The 19,224-nt window shown below is 38.4% G+C and overlaps 1 protein-coding gene and 1 long non-coding RNA gene across 3 annotated transcripts in view; one reads left to right on the forward strand and one right to left on the reverse strand.

Annotated features, from left to right (window-relative positions):
- The window catches only part of pde4ba (phosphodiesterase 4B, cAMP-specific a), a 165,667-nt gene that overhangs the window by 58,624 nt on the left and 87,819 nt on the right, over positions 1–19,224 (forward strand). The window lies entirely within an intron of this gene.
- LOC137870394 (uncharacterized) lies at positions 1,798–4,889 on the reverse strand. The gene is made up of 6 exons (XR_011102700.1): positions 4,854–4,889; positions 4,000–4,078; positions 3,799–3,864; positions 3,422–3,541; positions 3,106–3,305; positions 1,798–2,553 (listed from the first exon to the last, which is right to left on the reverse strand). It is a non-coding gene; the product is annotated as an uncharacterized lncRNA (long non-coding RNA).

Genomic DNA, 19,224 nt, shown 5'->3' on the forward strand with positions numbered 1-19,224 from the left:
GTTTGGGTCCCCATCAGCTCATTGACTGCAAGTCTTACAGGAGCCCTCCTACATTTTTTTTGTATCCACTTTCATATGTAACCTTTCAGATTATTCCAGAAGGCACCGAGCTCTCAGCCAATGAGCCTGGCATTTGAAGGTCAGTTGTACAGAACCACAGGGGAGCCATGAACTGCTGTTCAGACTACAGGGCAGATAATGATAGAAATGAATGTAATCCACACACATGAAACACATTGTCTCAGTAATGTATGGAATCAAACACCAATGTGAAAAAAGAAAGCTTCCTGTTTAGTTTTAAACTCATCTCTGAAGATCTTTTTTTTTTGTCATTTTGGGTGGCCTAATATTCTTCAGCCTTCAGAGAGATATTATAAGACACAATTTAATTTAGTTCCTCGTGGCCAGCAAGTTAATGAAAAGACTGATGAGTACTCTTATCATTTGCAGCTCTACTGTGACCAGCAATAAGCTGTATAGCCTCACAAAACCTTTGAAATGTCTACGTGAACACTATGTAGAAGAAATTTTTGTATCCTTTTCAAATAAAGCATAAAGCCGCCTTAGCTTCAGAAAAGTTCAGTTCTAAAGGCAAAAATACAACAGTACAAACAAAATGTTGACAAAATAACACCACTACTTTACCTTTATCCCTGTGTGTGTAATCCTAGTTTGTTACAATGCAAAACAAAATACACAAGCTTTGTGTTGTGTATATTGTGTATTCTGCAATCGGACACCGTAACGCCCACAAAATCCTTAAATCTTGTGTTGTCGAAAGGTTGACGAAATGGCAAAATAACAGATCAATAGATTAGGGAGAGAAGGAGCGTTGAAGGTGCCATGCCATGTTTTTGTGTCGAGAAGTTCTTGCAATCTAACATTGCTTCATTTTTCATCAGCACTTCAGACTCTTAAAGTTTCTCTTCGGAACTCATTGGCAGTAAAATAATGACATAGGTCATACAGATGTTGTGGCACATCCTGCTTGATGTGTTGGTGTGTGTGCACCTGTAAATCAAAGATATTGTAAAAAACTGTCAGTTTATTAATATTCTACTTAAGAGTTCTGTAGTGTCCTTCTCTTACATGTCACCACTTTGACTTCAGATTGCATACCCCCCTGCTGCTTCACTACCCTGTTTGTAGATTGATAAATAAATTAACGGTAACACTTTATTTTAAGGTACATCTATTCACCATTAATTAGTTGCTTATTAACATGCAAATTAGTAACATATTGGCTCTTAGTCATTATTAAGTACTTATTAATGCCTTATTCTGCATGGCCTTATTATACAACCAGTAAGCCATTAACTAAGAGTCTTCCCTCAATAACCTCAGAATTATTGCTTATTAGTACTAAGTAAGGAAGTTGTTGTATATGAATTACGATCTCAATATGTTTTGCTTAGTATGGACTTTATAAGGTGGTAGTACCCCAAGAATAGTTATTCTCCCTTAATACCACTTAATGAATATGGTCTGTTCTTACATAACAAAACACAAAACTACAAATGTTAATAGTGTCCAAATAACTCTAAATTAAGTCTTTGTTACTTAGAATATGTTCCCCATACTAAAGTGACATCTTGATCATTACTAATTCACTAATAATTGAACACTTATTAACCAACACATGCTCCCTAATCTAAAGTTGCCTCCTTTTCACAATTAGTTAATATATTATAGCCCATAACTACAGCAATAAACAAGTGATGGGTTACACCTTTGAAAAAATGGATCTATCTATAGGTTCCCTCTCATTCAGTGGTAGAATAACAAAGACAGCACAAGTACAAATACCTCATTTATTAAACCACTGGTTCAGGTTTTCCCAAGGCTGACAACAAATACTGCTCGAACAGGTAATGGGGTCTTCCTGAAATTTCAAACACTGACAACTGTATCAGTGTATGTAAATATGTCATACAATATGATATCAAATGTATAAGCAGGTCATACTGTATGATAATACAGGTACCCTATTGTTGAAAAACACTGCACAATATAAAGTACAAAAATACAAAAAATTTAAATCTAAAAAATATAAAACCTGCACAGCTCAACATGACTTGTCAAAGGTTAGAACAAATGTACTGAACTGTACAAACATTGCACTTCCACAGCCTAAACTTGCTCTATAATTACTGCATCAGGTGATTTATTCCCCTGTGCACAAATATTTCACTTTTCTAATACAATATAACAGAATTTTAACTGAACAAAGAAGCTCACTTAAGTCTTAATATTTCATCAACAAGGGGAGGAGTTGACATTTGGCCTTCATGTCCTCTATAATGCTCTTCTTCTCAGGGGTTATGTGCGTTGCACACCTCTTAGCAAAGGACTGCAGGGTCTCAGTTGCAGGATCATACTTCAGGGTGTTGAAGGTTACAGGATCCACAATGTTGAGCTCTGCAATTGCAGCAGTCATCTTGATGGTTCCCCGGTCCACACCATTTATTCTGAAGGCTTCAGTCATGGTATGGACTTTGCTTAAGCTTTTCAAGACTTTTTTATATCTGCTGATAACCTCAGCTGGCCCTTTCACTGAAAAATATATAAAACAAAAACAAAGAACATGAAAAATGAGCACAAACCACGGCTTAAGGTCAGCTGAAATTGCTCAAACTGGTCACTTCTCTTTTGATAAAAGTATGAAGCATATTCTAGTAATTGAAGAATCTGCTCATCTCCTGATATGATTCCACGCACAATATGTGGTTCAGAATTCAATACAAAAATGATACTCTGTAAGATCTGTTTAGTTGGTAAGTCTTATGGTTCCGAATTATGTTTAATTCTGAGAGACAAATCTTTCTAGCAATACATTTAATGATGGATAATAATTAGTGTGAATGCTGCAAAATAAAATGGAGCTTTATTTTTGATGAAAGCCAAATTTTTTACTTTAGACATTTAATTTTTATTTATCATCAGATTCCTAGTATATTCAGAATCTAGAACTGAAGATCTGTATTTTTGCCTCATAATTACTTCAGGACATATTTATAACAGCTCTTCCAACGCTTTTATTAATACTTATTTTTCATGACCACTTGGTGCTAACAGGGCAGGTGGTTCAAGTTATGCCATTCTTACCTCTTACATGAGCTTTTCCAGGCACAGCCACAGTTGCAGATGCAGGTGTCTGTGTCCGACGTTTCTTCCTTCTTTGGATGAGAACATCACTGTCCGAGGACTCACTGATGTCTGGAGAAGATGGGGGAATGAGTCATCTTCATCCATGTTGCCATCATCATCCTCGTCGTCGTCCTCCAAAGTAAATACTTTAGGTTGAGCTTTGATCAAATAGAGGATAGATGAGACAAAGATCAGATTGTTATAAAAATATATCACACCGTTCATTACAATTACATTATATTTTGCAGATACAAGTTGCTCCCAAATCACTCACATGATCTCTTCTTTCCCATGATTTGCTCACGCAAGAAATTGCGCTCTTGCTCAAGATCCTTTATTATTTTTTCTTGCCATTGGATCCTGGCTTCCAGGAACTCCACTTTGGAAATTTATCCTTAAAAACAAGAGAGCAGGATACAAAAAAGATTATGATTTGACAGTATTAAATGAGTGAGACAGAGAGAGAATGACATGCATGCAACAAAGGTAGTGGACCAGATATGGTGTGTGCCTTAATTTGATTTGTAAGCACACACATGTATACTGACAAAATCTGCCAACAACTTTAATCTCAGGTGGAAAAAAACACGCAAGAAATGAAACTCATTTTAGACAACAAAGATACACTGCTAGAAAATGAGAAATCATTACCTGATCCAATGCTGCTTATGCTGCTGCAACTTGGAGCAGAGCCTTTATCTCCTTTATCTTCAGGACCTACAGTATGGCATAGGTACAACAAAATGTATACATATAACATATGAATAGATGACTTTAAACGTTTAAACACATTTGGACAAGATAATTATTTAAGAATTACAGTTCCTTGAAAGTTAACAAAGAAAAATTTACCATCCAGATCATTTTTGGTCACCTCTGTCATCGAGTCATCTTTAGGGACTTTTAGGGACATTTTCTTCTTTGCCTTAGGCTGTAAAAATATAAATAAATTAATGTAACTTAATAATAATCTACACAAGATTCAAAAGCTCTTGTTCAATGACTGCATAGTGCATAACTTATTTTTCATTATAAAATGTGGTTCATACCAGAGATGGGACCAACTCACACATGTGCAAGTCTCAAGTAAGTCCCAAGTCATTTTTCTTTGGGCACGTCAAGTCCTGCATAGGTCAAGTCAAGTCCAAGTCAAGTCACCTTATTATTGCAATTTCACCCGCAGAATCTAATCTAAATAAAGTGTAGACAATATATTAGAATAGAAGAGAAGAGAAAATCTATTCTATTCTATCATGACAACACCATTCTCAGTCTGTACTCATACCAAGTAGTTTTAGATAATAATTTGATATTTTATATTCAATCCCCCCCTCTCCCTCTCTCTCCCACTCCCTCTCTCTCTCCAGCGGTCCTTTCAAAATAAATGCATAAAAAGTCCGGGGAAAAAAACAAAAAAAACACCGACTGAGCTGGTGCCTTGCCGGTGAGAAGTTATTTTTTGTCAAGTCAAGTCAAAAGTCATCAAAATAGCGACTCGAGTCCCCATCTCTGGTTCATACTAAGTTAAAGCATTACGCACCTGCACTCAGCTAGCTTAACATTACATTAGCTAATTAGCCTCGACACTGCAGATAAACGGGAGGGTTTACTATTCTTTAACTATGTAAACGGCCCGGGGACGAGTGTTATGATGTGCTTACAAAACTCAGGGGGACTTTCAATTAACAGGCTAGCGCTTAACTTACCATTTTTGTTACACGAATTTCCCTCTTCACTCTCCTAGCGGTGAACGAAACGGCAAATAGCCACCTCTCACCTTCTCCGGATCTTTGACGTGACTGGTGGCTCCCTTTGGATGATTGGATGAGGATGTCACATGACGGCAGAGTAACAGTCAATGATTGGATGAGAGCAACACATCGGAGGAGCACGGCTACGGATTGGTAGATTCTTATGTCAGTCATTACTCTACAAAGTGGGTCACTTTGCGCCTTTTTTGAAGCAGGACTGCGAGGTTGAAACCCATTTCATATATAATAGGAAAAAAAAAAAAATCGACATGGTATGAGATAAAAAAAAAAATGAAATTATCAGAAGAAGATGTTGGGTTACGAGTTTTTGAGTCGAATACATTTTAGACAGTGCCCCAAAGAAAACTACAAATTCACCAGATGGTTAATGAGAGAAGGCCTACTTCGAAAATGGATGAAATGCCCCTCTTGCTCTCATGTTATGAAGTTGAAACGGACCTACGACAAAAAGGAGGCAGCATGGTGAGTAGAACAACTAGAAGTGTGCCTTATTTATTAATTTTCTGTGTGTAAGCAAAGGGGAGTGTGCAGCATGCAGCCATCCAAGATCTGCTAGAATTCAGTGCCAAATCCTATATTTAACGACAATGTTTTTAATACAGGAGCTATGAGTGGTGTACACACAAAATATATATAAGTCACATCTACAAAGTCACAATACAAATCACACACAGCTGCAAATTTTTAAGTAAGCTACTGTTTATTTGGTAGAGATAGGGGTGCTCATGTTTCCACAAAGTTCTACATGTGTACAACATCTGAAATGAAAAATGCCTTTTTTTTTTTTTTTTACAGTTTTAGATCACGTTCCTGGTCATATTGTTCACCTATTTATTATTATTCAATCAGCTTGACTTTAAACTTGTACATGCACAGGGATTAATTGATTGATATCACCCTTTTCATGCTGTGGCACAGTGACAAGTAGAGTAGAGTAGACACAGCTAAATTTACTCAAATGTCTAACCCGATTTAAGGTGTAACAGTTGTAGATATTACTTGTCATGTAGGCCTAGAAATGGGACTGTTCTGTTGTGCTTTGAGATTGCATGGGGGGAGGGAATCACAAGGGCTACTAAGAGTACAAGTGCACCTTGTCCAATCCCAATCTTAGCTGTTTCAACACCTATACGTAAATATCTATGTCCCCCTCTTCATCTTCATTTATGTTAAATTTTTTATTTAGTGAAATCAGTACAGTATCATGGGTTTTTATTTTTATAAATTAACCTTTGGATTTAATCATCAGGATTTGCCGAGATTCCTGTCACAAAGGGAAAACGGTATCAAGGTCCATCCGAAGTGGCTCCATATTTGAGAAATCGCACCTTCGACTGCATACGTGGATGCATTACATCTACAGGTGCGTGGTTTTACATTGTATAATAACAAAAGCCATCAAAGACAAACTCTAACTCGGACCATAATGTTTTCTTTCAATGTTCTCACTATACTGTTGGTTGGGATGGGTCCTATAAGAGCCAATGCTTACGAGACATGAGTTTATACAGTATATAGGAAGAATTCTGAATATCAGTCGAATTTATCAAGTATGTGTAATTGTATAAGTGCTGGGTTGCGAAGAGTCCAATGTAGTACAAAGGTCTTGTGGATTTTTAGGTTTTAGGTGGTTCCTGGAAATTGTCTCAAAAGAACTTAACTTTTTTAAACAGACACTTCACTGTGCTAATTTACTCAGTATCCATTTTTAGTTTTTTTTTTTAAAAAGCAGATTTAATTTGTTTTGGGGTTTTATTCCATTCCTCCCCTCATATAGGGAATGTTCTTCACCCTACTTTGCTTTTTGAGATTTGTTGTTTCAGGTTAAATACACTCTTATATTCAGGCTATGAGTATCTGCTGTGTCTGCAAATGGGACTGCAAATGAGAAATTATGGTTATAATCAGGGTGCGATTTGCCGGTGGGGATGGTGGGGATTTCCCCCCCTCTGGTTTACACGTCCTACCCTCTGCTGAATTATTTTTATCCTCGGTGGGGACAAAATTTATCCCCCCCACCCAAAGTATTTCACTTTTTACATCGTAATTATTAACAACCAAAATACAAAGGGTCCGTGTTCATTTTGATTGTGCTGTGATTTTGATCTACCGGGAGCGAGTCAGAGGCGTTGCGCTCGCAGAAAGCAGTTTTATTTTGAAAACCAACCGGATTTTCTTGCGTTTCACAAGTCCAACTTCCTGTCTGCGTCATCCACGCCAAAACAAAAGCTTAAATCAAATGGAGAAAAAAATTAAAAGAATCCAGAGCAGCATATCGTCACATTTTACAGGACCACAACAAAAAATTCAGAGAGAAAAATATAACAGAAGATGAAACAAGATCTGACATTGCTGATCGGATGGTGGACAGCAGCATCTCCCTGGCTGAGGAGAGCTCCCAGGCCGCGGGATCACTTGCTAATCCCTCGCCCCCCGAAACTATGGTTGGGGGCTGCATTGAGCCGGGTCGCTTCGCTAAATGGCGAGAGGGTGAAGTGAGTCATCAGAGCAGACTGTTTTCATAGTCTGACCTATAGTCTACCCGATTAACCATTTAAAAACAAAAACAAAAACATCTTGACAGCACATTGTGGTAGTTCATGTTTTCTGTTGAACTGATATCGGGAAAGAATTAAAATTTTATTTTTATTTGGCAAATTTAAAAACAATATTTTGAGAAAATATTTCTGCAAATGCAGTGGTTACGTTCACGTTCAAAATAGGCCTACCACCTACGTTATGTAGCCTAAGTGTAAGGTTTATCTACACAAGAATCAACAGTTTTCATGTTTTCACACTGTTGTGTGGTAATTTTTCTGAATAAAATGTTTCTCAAAATTATCCCCCCCTCTGTTTTTTTCACAAATCGCACTCTGGTTATAATTATGGTTATAAAAAGACTAATGACAACTTAAGAAATTGGTTTTAACCACCCACTTCTAAATTGTGTCATTGAAATATTTATCTGGTTGATCTATTACAGATTTGCCCAAGGCCTTCGACTGAGGCAAGTGGACATGCTGCAGGAAGGAATTACTCGGAGTTCTGCAACTCTGAGTAAACTTGCAGACAAGCTGCGGAGAGTTTGCAAATCAGGAATGAAAAGAATGAGAAGAGGAGGCAAGCAGACTGTTGGACAAAGAGCAGAGCTTGTTATGATAGATGAAAGCAAATTTGGCCATAAAAGAAAGGTACAGAGACAATATACAATATAAACCTGTTTTTGCCTGAGGTGCTTGGAGGTGTATCTCCTGTATCTCGAGAAGTAACTACTGCATTATGGAATAAGATACATTGTAGTTCATTGATGCAATCGAGGGGAATGTCGGTTTTAAGAAACTACATTATTCCTACACCCCAGAACAGTTCAATATTTGTAAACATGCACCACTACTCCAAAGCTAAAGAGAACTTTTGAATTTTTGACTTATGATTTATTCTCTCCCATTTCCCACCATTATTGCAGAATCATTGTCCTCATTTTTAAGTATTTTAAGTCTTGTGAATTTCAGTACAACAGAGGACGGGCAAGCAACAGGAGTTCCTGGGTGTTCGGAATGCTAGGGATTAAGGATGACATTCTTAAGATTGTGATCCCATTCTTAAGATTGTGCATCACCATTCAGCCAGGCATCTCTTGCCTCAAATAAAGAAGCACGTTCGTCGTGGAAGCTCCGTCATTTCAGATGGGTGGAGATCTTACCGCCGTCTTCAGGATGAAGGTTACAATCACCTGACTGTCAACCATCAAGATTTTTTTGTTGACCCTGTTACAGGTGCACATACACAAAACCTGGAGAGATTTTGGGGTATTTGCAAGTCAACTATCTGGAGACAAAGAGGGAACCGCACACAAAAACTGTTGAGGGATCACTTAGATGTAATTGAGTGGACTTATTGGCGTGGAAACCATCACAATAACGGAACATTTGGAATGCTTTTGCATGACATTAGGAAAAAATATCCAGTATGAAACCTGTCTGAAATGTAGATAAAGATATCAAGTTGATATTTATACTACCACTCAAAAGTTTTGACACACTAAATGTACTGTTACCTCTGAGAAAAGGCTATTATCATGGACATGAAGGCCAAATGCCAACTCCTTCCCTTGTTAAAGTATTAAAATTCAAGTGAGCTTCTTTGTTCAGTTAAAATTCTGTTATATTGTATTAGAAAAGTGAAATATTTGTGCACAGGGGAATAAATCACCTGATGCAGTAATTATAGAGCAAGTTTAGGCTGTGGAAGTGCAATGTTTGTACAGTTCAGTACATTTGTTCTAACCTTTGACAAGTCATGTTGAGCTGTGCAGGTTTTATATTTTTTAGATTTAAATTTTTTGTATTTTTGTACTTTATATTGTGCAGTGTTTTTCAACAATAGGGTACCTGTATTATCATACAGTATGACCTGCTTATACATTTGATATCATATTGTATGACATATTTACATACACTGATACAGTTGTCAGTGTTTGAAATTTCAGGAAGACCCCATTACCTGTTCGAGCAGTATTTGTTGTCAGCCTTGGGAAAACCTGAACCAGTGGTTTAATAAATGAGGTATTTGTACTTGTGCTGTCTTTGTTATTCTACCACTGAATGAGAGGGAACCTATAGATAGATCCATTTTTTCAAAGGTGTAACCCATCACTTGTTTATTGCTGTAGTTATGGGCTATAATATATTAACTAATTGTGAAAAGGAGGCAACTTTAGATTAGGGAGCATGTGTTGGTTAATAAGTGTTCAATTATTAGTGAATTAGTAATGATCAAGATGTCACTTTAGTATGGGGAACATATTCTAAGTAACAAAGACTTAATTTAGAGTTATTTGGACACTATTAACATTTGTAGTTTTGTGTTTTGTTATGTAAGAACAGACCATATTCATTAAGTGGTATTAAGGGAGAATAACTATTCTTGGGGTACTACCACCTTATAAAGTCCATACTAAGCAAAACATATTGAGATCGTAATTCATATACAACAACTTCCTTACTTAGTACTAATAAGCAATAATTCTGAGGTTATTGAGGGAAGACTCTTAGTTAATGGCTTACTGGTTGTATAATAAGGCCATGCAGAATAAGGCATTAATAAGTACTTAATAATGACTAATTAAGAGCCAATATGTTACTAATTTGCATGTTAATAAGCAACTAATTAATGGTGAATAGATGTACCTTAAAATAAAGTGTTACCAAACTTGGTAGCATTAGTATCAATGCATTCTGATAGCGTGTTTTACCTGTTGGTGATTTAAGGTATAGAGAGTCCTCTGTTGGTTTTAGTGTTAATCTGAACAAAAAGTAAAGTTTAAAAAACGATTTGTGGCAACCCTTTACTGACAACAAGACTCCAAAAAGTAACTGCGGAGCAAAGTAGTCCTGCACAGAAGTCCTCTAAAACCACAAATTCAAATTTTTTTTGTATAAACAAACAAGATGGGGCACCTTGGTTGGCTTTGAGTTAAGGCACTGACCGTGAATCGTTGCATCTGGCTAGGGATCTTTGTTGCATGTCATTCCTATTCTCTCTCTCTCCTCGTTTCTTGTCATGTCACTACTGTCGCTATCTATTTATGCATTAAGGGAACCCCCTAACCCTCCAAAAAACAAACTAAAACAAAACAAGACAAGCAAGGCAAGAAAGCAAAAAGCATATTTCTCAAAATGTCAAGGTATTCCTTTGAAACAGCTTTCTCTCCCAGTTTTAAATTCCCTGTTTGTTATTCTTTTCTTTTCTTTTCTTATTTTGGCACTGATAGTGATCTTTAATTGTTTGTTAAACACTTTTCAAGTAAAAGTGTTTTTTTCTCAAGCTATTAGTGTCTTACTTTGTACGTGTGTGTATGTGATAATGCAAATGTTTATTTGTAATTTGTTATGAAGCGTGTGCCCATGTATTCACCTGCCACATGGGATAATTAAATACTTTCATTCTTCTTTGGCTCTGCTTTCTGCACTACATCTCTCCGCCTGCCTGTTATGCACAAGCCCATTTTTCTTCTCACCCTGATATTTTATTGCAGTCGACTCCTTCCTTATTCCTCTGCTGTTCATGTGTCACACACAGCAGAGTGGAGTCTGCATTGTAGTCATCACTAATTCAAAGGAAACATGGGCTTTTATTTTCCTCTCTGATGCATGATGCATCCATTATTCACGTCTCCACAAAAATATTTCTAATTGTTGGCACAAACACAGATAATGGGCACAAGGAAGAATCCATACTGAGCATATTGATTTTATAAAGTGAAAACTGTATTTGTTGTTATTATTAAGAAGATGAGATTTGCTTTTAGCTCGACAGTTAAGCATTTTTTAGCAGACAAAAATAAACTTTCTGAAACTATATATATAAGACAGCGGTGATGTATAAAAAAACAGATGCATAAAAGACAAATAACTCGGGAGATTAATTAAACAGGATTTAAGAGAAAATCCCCCCTCTTTCACTTGACACTTAGACTTCCCTTAGACTAGCGAGTTTATGAAACAGATTGTCAATCTCAACACAAATTACCTGCTACTACTTTGTGGTGGAGCTCAGAGGATATTTCATCCAATCTCCCTCTTTCTCACTCTATTTCCTCCCATTTCCACCTCCGGCCCTCTAAGCAACAATGGGCTCCCTTCAGTTTACCGCTTTCCACTCCAATCCATCAGTGCACTACATTTGCTCGACCGGTTTATCGACTTCATGTCGTGCATGCTGCTTAATAACAGTTATCTTAATTGAAATCAATAGAGGGATATAGAATTGACAGTGGCCAGGAGGGACTGGGTGGTGGCAGCTTATGTATTTCCTGCTCCTCCACTCTTCTGTTCGTGCTTGTCTGTCTCACAGTGAGTTCTATGCCCCAAGAATGAAAAAGCCTGCTGTCCTGCCTACCTACATTGCGCTTGTTTTTCTCTCTGTCTCTGCTGTCTCTGGTAGTTGTTAGCAAAGACGGACAGGAAAGATGGGAGGGAGGTGTAATGACATGTGACATGCCAGATTGGCGGGTACACAGTATGTGCCTGAGTCATATGAGCCGCCACGACACCATCAAACCCCACAGTTTATAGCACTTGCTCTAGCTGCAAGAGGAATTATTCAGATAATTCTGCAGATAAGATGAAGAATTGTGGTGTCTCTTTGATGACAATCATGATGATGTGACCTTCCCTCTCTTTTAGTTATGGAAATTCCATCAATAGTCCATCTAACTGTTTTCACTACAAATGTTTGGCTAACCTCTGTTTACATGAAGGGTAAACAGAGGTTACTTATTACTGGTTAATGTAAAATTACAGGCTGCTTCTTGGTATTGTCACATTTCACTGATGTATGCAATCTAAAACAGTGTATGTTTTTGCTTTATTAAGAAAAATAACATGAGACAGTCTATGTGTTATTGGATATTTAAATTGCTTAGTTAATTAATTTATGATGGTACCAGAAGTAAGATTATGTGGTCAGTCCCTATAGTTTATAGGTGTTTAAAGGTTCTCTATACGACATTCAAAGCATTAACATAGCAGCAAACAACTATTTGCTATGTAAAGATATATTAGAGCGATGTTGTTCTGAGTAGAAAATGAAGTCGCTTTCCCTCTCTTTGTGTGTTGTAATCCGAGTTTCTCTGTGTTGTTTACGCTGCCAGTCCGGCTGTGCGTGCATGTTAGTCCCAGTGTGGGTGCCCCATGGCTAGCTAATGGCTGCAGCTATAAACATATGGATATACCGCTGACAACGCCAGCCCGACAGACAGCGTTCCGTTGTCATTGTTTACACTGTTAGCCTGTTAGCACCGCTAACACCGCTGCTAGCTGCTGGCTCAGCCATCACCATGTTGAGAGCTGTGTGGAGGCAATCCCTTAGTAATAAATTTATGTGTCTTTAGTGTGTTGCTCTGGTCCTGAATCTGAACCATTGCACCACTTGTAGACCTTCTCCAGTCCTTACATTTTAAAAATCAAAGATTTTCTTTAATTTTGCTCATTGCCAAAATTCATGCATTAGTGCTCTCACTGAAGAACTGGAGCGTGCAATCTATATATACATCAGGGATCAGCCTGCTTTCCTTTAATTTGCCTTGCAAATGACTAATTGTTTTTGAGGTCACTAGTGAGGTGCGTGTACTTGAACTCATATCATATTTGCTGTCCCTGTAGGTCTACATTCTTGTCTCTTTTAGCCCACTAGTTGTTTCTCCTTGACTCTTTCTTCCATTTTACCACTTCTATTAGCACACCAAATAAACCTCCTCGTCTCTTTACAGTTAACGCTCCCTAAACTGAAATGTGACATTTTGAGGCACCGTAATGCTGCTTGTCAACAGTCCAGTTTTTGTCCCAGAGACAGTAAATCTTTTTATTCACTAACAGTGTGATACAATGTCATCTTGTGGGAAACTTAGATGAGTAAATAATGAATAAATAGGCCGTCCGTTATCAGGTCAAACAAATTAAAGCTGTTTGTAGAAGCTAACCTGTAAGATTAACAGAAAGGACATGCAAGGTTGTGTGTAGGACACTGCAGAGTAATTTAGTTGTGTTAAATTGTGTTAATGGCTGTGCACGGTGGCCGTGCCCTGGCAGCAAGCTGGAAGCAAGGCAAGCAGAGTGGTGATAACGGGCTGGAAAGGCTAACTAAGCAAGCACAGAATGAAAACACTTTTTTTCTCCTCTCAGACCTGCTTGAGGGGACCCAGTGCTCGCCTTCACATTCAAATAGTCTAATGTGTGTGTGTGTGTGTGTGTGTGTGTGTGTGTGTGTGTGTGTGTGTAGTAGAGCATTATTTATCTGGATCCTCACAGGAAAGAGCCCAATTGACATGTGTGAATGAAGTATATGATCCCCCTGGTAGGTTTTATTTTTCTGGTTACCAGTTATTTTTGGGTTGTTTGGGCTCCCTGTGTTTTTCTTTCTCTGTATCTCTCTTTGCATGAGTTTTTGTGTAATGTTAGGAGAATTTGCATCCTCTGTCAGCAGTGATGCAGGATGGTGCTGGGATTTGGATGACGTAAAGTCGTGGGGGTGCAGCATTACCAGCGGGAGAGGTGTGCGTGCTGCTACATTAAATAAAGACAAGCATGTGTGCACACCTTCTTTAGGCATTGGTACAATTTACTTTGTCCATAATGTTCCCTAATTACTTGTGTCAGTGGGTATGGTGTGTGTGTGTGTGTGTGTGTGTGTGTGTGTGTGTGTGTGTGTGTTTGACAAAGCAGCCTCCCGATGTTTTATTCTGCCCAAATTAATAGGTGAGATGTTCCAGAGTGTTTACTGGTTTGCATGCTTACTATTACATATTCCTTTGCTTCCGATGCAGCGGTCAGATTCTCTGAATTGGTAATTGCTCCTCTGATGAAAACAAATATATATAATATTAAACAGATAAGGTGTTGGCCAGATGGGACTCATCCACCAGAAATAGTTGTTTTTTTTGTCACCAATATGAAACAATGAGGTTGGGTGGGTTCATTCACACAAAGTCTCATGTAATGCCTAATAGTGGAACAGAGTTTATTGCTTTGAACAACATTTAGATTTTACAGAATTTTGATATCTATACATATCAGAAAATATTCTTATTAATATTACAATAATTACTTTGCTCACTCCTTTCATGTACTAATAACACTCGTGAAACATTATAGAACAAAGATCCCATAAGTTCAGGAGATTTCAATCTTAAGAAAATAAACAACTCTCCCGGCAGTTTGTGAATAGTCATGAAAATGTAATCTATTGAATCTATTGATTCGTGTACATGTGACGCTCAGCACGACTAATGTAAGTTTTAGGCAACAAAACCACTTAGTTAGTTTGAAGAAAAACGTCACAAAGGATCTCGTGGTTGAAAGTCTTGTGATTCCATGTACAGTACACAAATCACTCGATCTCAATTTCATGAGTACTGGTATCAGATTATTGGTTTGTATCAGAATTTGTATCAGAAGATCTGTGTCCTTCTCCTGTCCTATTCCTCCTCATCTGTATGTATTTGCCAGCATATTTGAACACACATCAAGCAGAGTGTGTGTGTGTGTGTGTGTGTATGTGTATGTATATATATATATATATATGTATATATATATATATATATATATATATATATATATATATGTGTATTTTTCTTGTATTTTTCTTTTTCTTTTTCCTTTATATATAATATTAAGATTTTTATACCTGTAACCTATTGCTGCTCTGGAACCTATTGCTGCTTGTACCAAAATAATTTCCCCTCGCGGGATCAATAAAGTTAGTATCTATCTATCTATCTATCTATCTAGCTATCTATCTATCTATCTATCTATCTATCTATATATAGCGTGCAAGGGTAATGAGGCATAAAATCAGACATGGGTGGTCGTCAATGGTCTTGTATGGAGCCTTAGTTGCGACACACAGGGCTTATACACTGTTCAAACACTAACCACCTTGTCACTGTGTGTTTGTCCTCCGGGATTTGGGGTGGAGCATAATGCCATAAAATTAAGTAAATTTTCCATAACAGAAACTCTCTTTCCCCTCCTGCAAACATGAACGCACACACACTCCCCCTCTCTCCATCACCCATCGCCCCCCCACCACCACTGTCTCTCAGTGTGACATGTGTGATCACCAAGGAGGCAAAAATGGGATGAAGCTGAGAAGACGGATGGTTTCCACACTGTTCACAGTCATCATGGTGAACCTTCTTGCCCCTGAGGGAATAATCACTGAACAGCATCGTTGTGTGTGTCAGCTCTGTGAGTGTTTTTGTGTTTGTCAGGGCAACAGATGTGGATGAATTTGTGTGTGTGTGTGTGTGTGTTTGTGTGCGTGCGCGCCCTCACAACGGTGAAATGCAGAGAGTGGGACCCTCTTTTATTTTATTCTGTCCACGGAGACTGCTACTGCTCTGTCCCCATGGTAACAACCTGAGCAGGAACCGTGGGGTTTAGCATGAGTGTCTGCGTGTGTGTGTGTGTGTGTGTGTGTATGTATGTGGGGTGATGGGGGTGAGATGGACAAAGGGTTAGTAGGTAATGTGTCGTGATAACAGGTTGGCAGGTATAGTGTTTCATGGCTTCTATGTGTACCCTTCCCAGTAGTGGGTGTTATGTTTTTAATATCGGAGGTTTTATACTGTTTGTAAAGACAGGTTCTTTGTTTTTACTTGTAAACTTATATGAGCAAAATTGTTATAAAGAAACAATTTAATATAATAATAATAATAATAATACTTTTGTTTTATATAGTGCTTTTCTAAGTACCCAAAGACACTTTACAAATTTAAGTTAACGAATTGTTCTGTCTGTATTGTAATTCGATTGGTTCAATATCTTTGCAGAAAAGGCTAACAATTGTCCTCAAATAGCATCAACTTGAACAGCTTTTATCCCATTAAACAGTCAGAGAGGGTCACTCCGAGTAAATTTTTCCTCATCTCCAAAACCATTTAAATCAACTGAGCTTGGAATTAGCATGATGATGATGGTAGGCTTCCTTTCCTTTCAAACCTTATGTCTGCTAATCTTCTCTTAAGAAAATCACCTTAACTCAGTCTGCATGTGTAACTACTACACTACAGTTGCGCTAGCCCGTGGCTGCCCTGTAGCTCCTCTCTAAAGATGAGTCGTTTAAAATTGAATTGAACACTTCAGAGTTTTAGCAGTCCACCAAATTCCACCAAATTTCCACAGTGCAGTATTCAGCTTTTCAAACCCCCGGCTGCTAGAACTCCAGTATTTTCTCTGTCAGGCTACATTCACTCAATCATCTGAATCATTTCTCTCAGTTTGCTGTGTGTGTTACAGCTTTTGTAAATCACTTAGTGTGAATGTACTCAGTTGAAAGCCTGAGTTTTGCCTTACTTATCAATGTGTGCACTTCGCAGGAACTCATCTTCCATCGCACGTGTGACTATTTTGGTCCCAGTTTGTTATTCAACAGCACAAGATGCTCGTCTTGAAGTTCATTGGTTTGTGTGTGCAGGTATGATTTCACTCCAGATGAAGTAAATAAGCATTAACGAAATCAACTTGAACAACAAACATGCTGGTGAACTGGACTGTCAAGCAACAAGTACATGGATTTACAAACTTGCTGATACAAATCCAGGAAGCTAATCGGAAATTAATTGGAATCCAAATACGTCTCGCTAAGGTATTCATTCTCTTGTTAAAGCTGCACACACACATCCACACACACACACACACACACACACACACACACACACACACACACACACACACACACACACACACAGACAGACAGACAGACAGACAGACACACACACACACACAATTTCCTTCCGCCTTCCCCTCAGTAGCAATCCTCTGACTCTTTGATCATCAGGAAATTGAATTGGCTCTTGGTCTGGCCCTTCTTCCTCATGTCCAAACAAAAGGGCCCTAGTTACTGTTTCCAAAGCAACAAGGTGATTGACTGGACATCAGAATGGGCCATTTTAAGTCTCAGGAATTATTTATTGTTTTTCTCATACCTATCAAGTACACCTGAATGAATTGTGATTCTAAAGGTTTTACATAAAAATGACTAATGATTGAAAAAACTGAATTTTGAGGTACCTTGCTCAAATATTTATATTTCAAGCTGCAGACCTCAAAACAATCCTGTATTAGGACATGATGTCCCACTTGATGGGGACATTTGTTTTTGGCTTGTGGATTAGTGGAAACCGCCTATGATGATCACGGTTAGAGTGATCAACTGCTTACATGGATTAAAAAACTTGGGACAGATCCATCCTATGCAAATTAAAATAATATGCTTATAGTTATTAAATAGTCATTACAGTGCTCACTTTGGGTCCTTTCATATACATGGAAGCAAACATTTTAAAAAATAAGATTTTTTCTAACTAATAATTCAAAAAAAAAAATGTTTTAAACTTTACTCCCATGATCCTTTGCCTCGCGGTAACCTGTCTGTGTCCGGTTGGATACCTAAGGGCTGTTGCTGCATGCACTTTGAAATCATGACAGGAAAAAGAAAGTAATTTCACTGAAAAGGCTGTCAGTTTCATTACTTTGTATTCATGAAAAAACATACAAGTGTAAGAAAGAAAGAAAATAGCAGAAGAAGAAAAAAATATAACTCGGACAGACATGATCACTATTACTTGAGATATTCTTGAGAGATAATTGACTTATATTAAGTAGAGTATTCCTCGTTTTGTTGGAGAACCCCTCTCTCTCTCTCTCTCATTCACCCCGGGGGGATCCCAGACTCCACTTTTACAACCACCGGCCTAGAAAAGTCACACCAGGCCCAAAATGAATTATAACACAGCGAGTCTTGGCTACCTCACAATCTGGGCTACGGGTCTGCGTGTGTAGTAACTATTGTGTGCCTGCATGTATTTATAAGTGCTCCTGCAGTGCGTTTAAGGTTGAACTGTCTGCCAGCACCTTGTGTCAAGTGTGTATGGCCCAAAAAGCCTCCCTGTGGCTGTGGGCTGCTCTGCCTGCTGGCAGTCGGTGTACGGCAACTGGGTAACGAGCCCCTGCCAACACTTGCCATCTGCCAATGTCCTTGTGGTGCTCCTTGTGAGGAGTCCAGGCAGAGAGTGTTGAGCGAAAACAACAGACCCCTCTGGAACACAGTAGCGCACACACACTGGTTGGTTCCCACAAACACAGTTATCTCACTGACTCTTCTCGCACCTCTAACTCATCAACATGCAGCGATTGTTGAGGGTGATGAAACCGGAGAGGACGCAAATGATACATGCCATTGAATATGAGCAGCCTTAATGGGTGTAATGAGGGTTAATAATGACAATGACAGTAATTATTTGAGGTCATTGAAGAGGGTCATGGTGGTGAGGGTGATGACGGTGATGATGCCGACCGCAGCGATAATGAAATTATCCCGTTGTCATTTTGCCACAGTTGAAGGGTTTCTAATCAAACTCACTTCCTCGTGAAGTTCAAACTCAACTTGTGACACTGTAGCCCACATCATGACAACAGAAGACAATCGCTAATCAGCAGCTGAGAATCTCGCAGGAATTGATCTGAAGCGCAGCAGACAAATTTAGAACAGCGGTTGATGTAGACTTCCTCTCATCTGCTATGAATAGCTGAAAATGTTAGTGGCTTTGTAGCTCTTGGAGTAAATCATCCTGACTTGTGGAGAAAGCAATCCACTTCCTGCCACCAGGGAGACAAAAAGAGATGAGCTTTTAATTACAGACTTGTTTACTGTTGTCATTTTGATCACCTAAATATGTCCCAGAGGGGTTATGTCTCTCTCTCTCTCTCTCTCTCTCTCTGACTCCATCTGTCATCACAAACCA

The sequence above is a fragment of the Cebidichthys violaceus genome, unplaced genomic scaffold (assembly GCF_023349555.1).
Source record: "Cebidichthys violaceus isolate CVI_PGR_0920_01 unplaced genomic scaffold, fCebVio1.0.p SCAF_13, whole genome shotgun sequence".
Taxonomy (NCBI): domain Eukaryota; kingdom Metazoa; phylum Chordata; class Actinopteri; order Perciformes; family Stichaeidae; genus Cebidichthys; species Cebidichthys violaceus.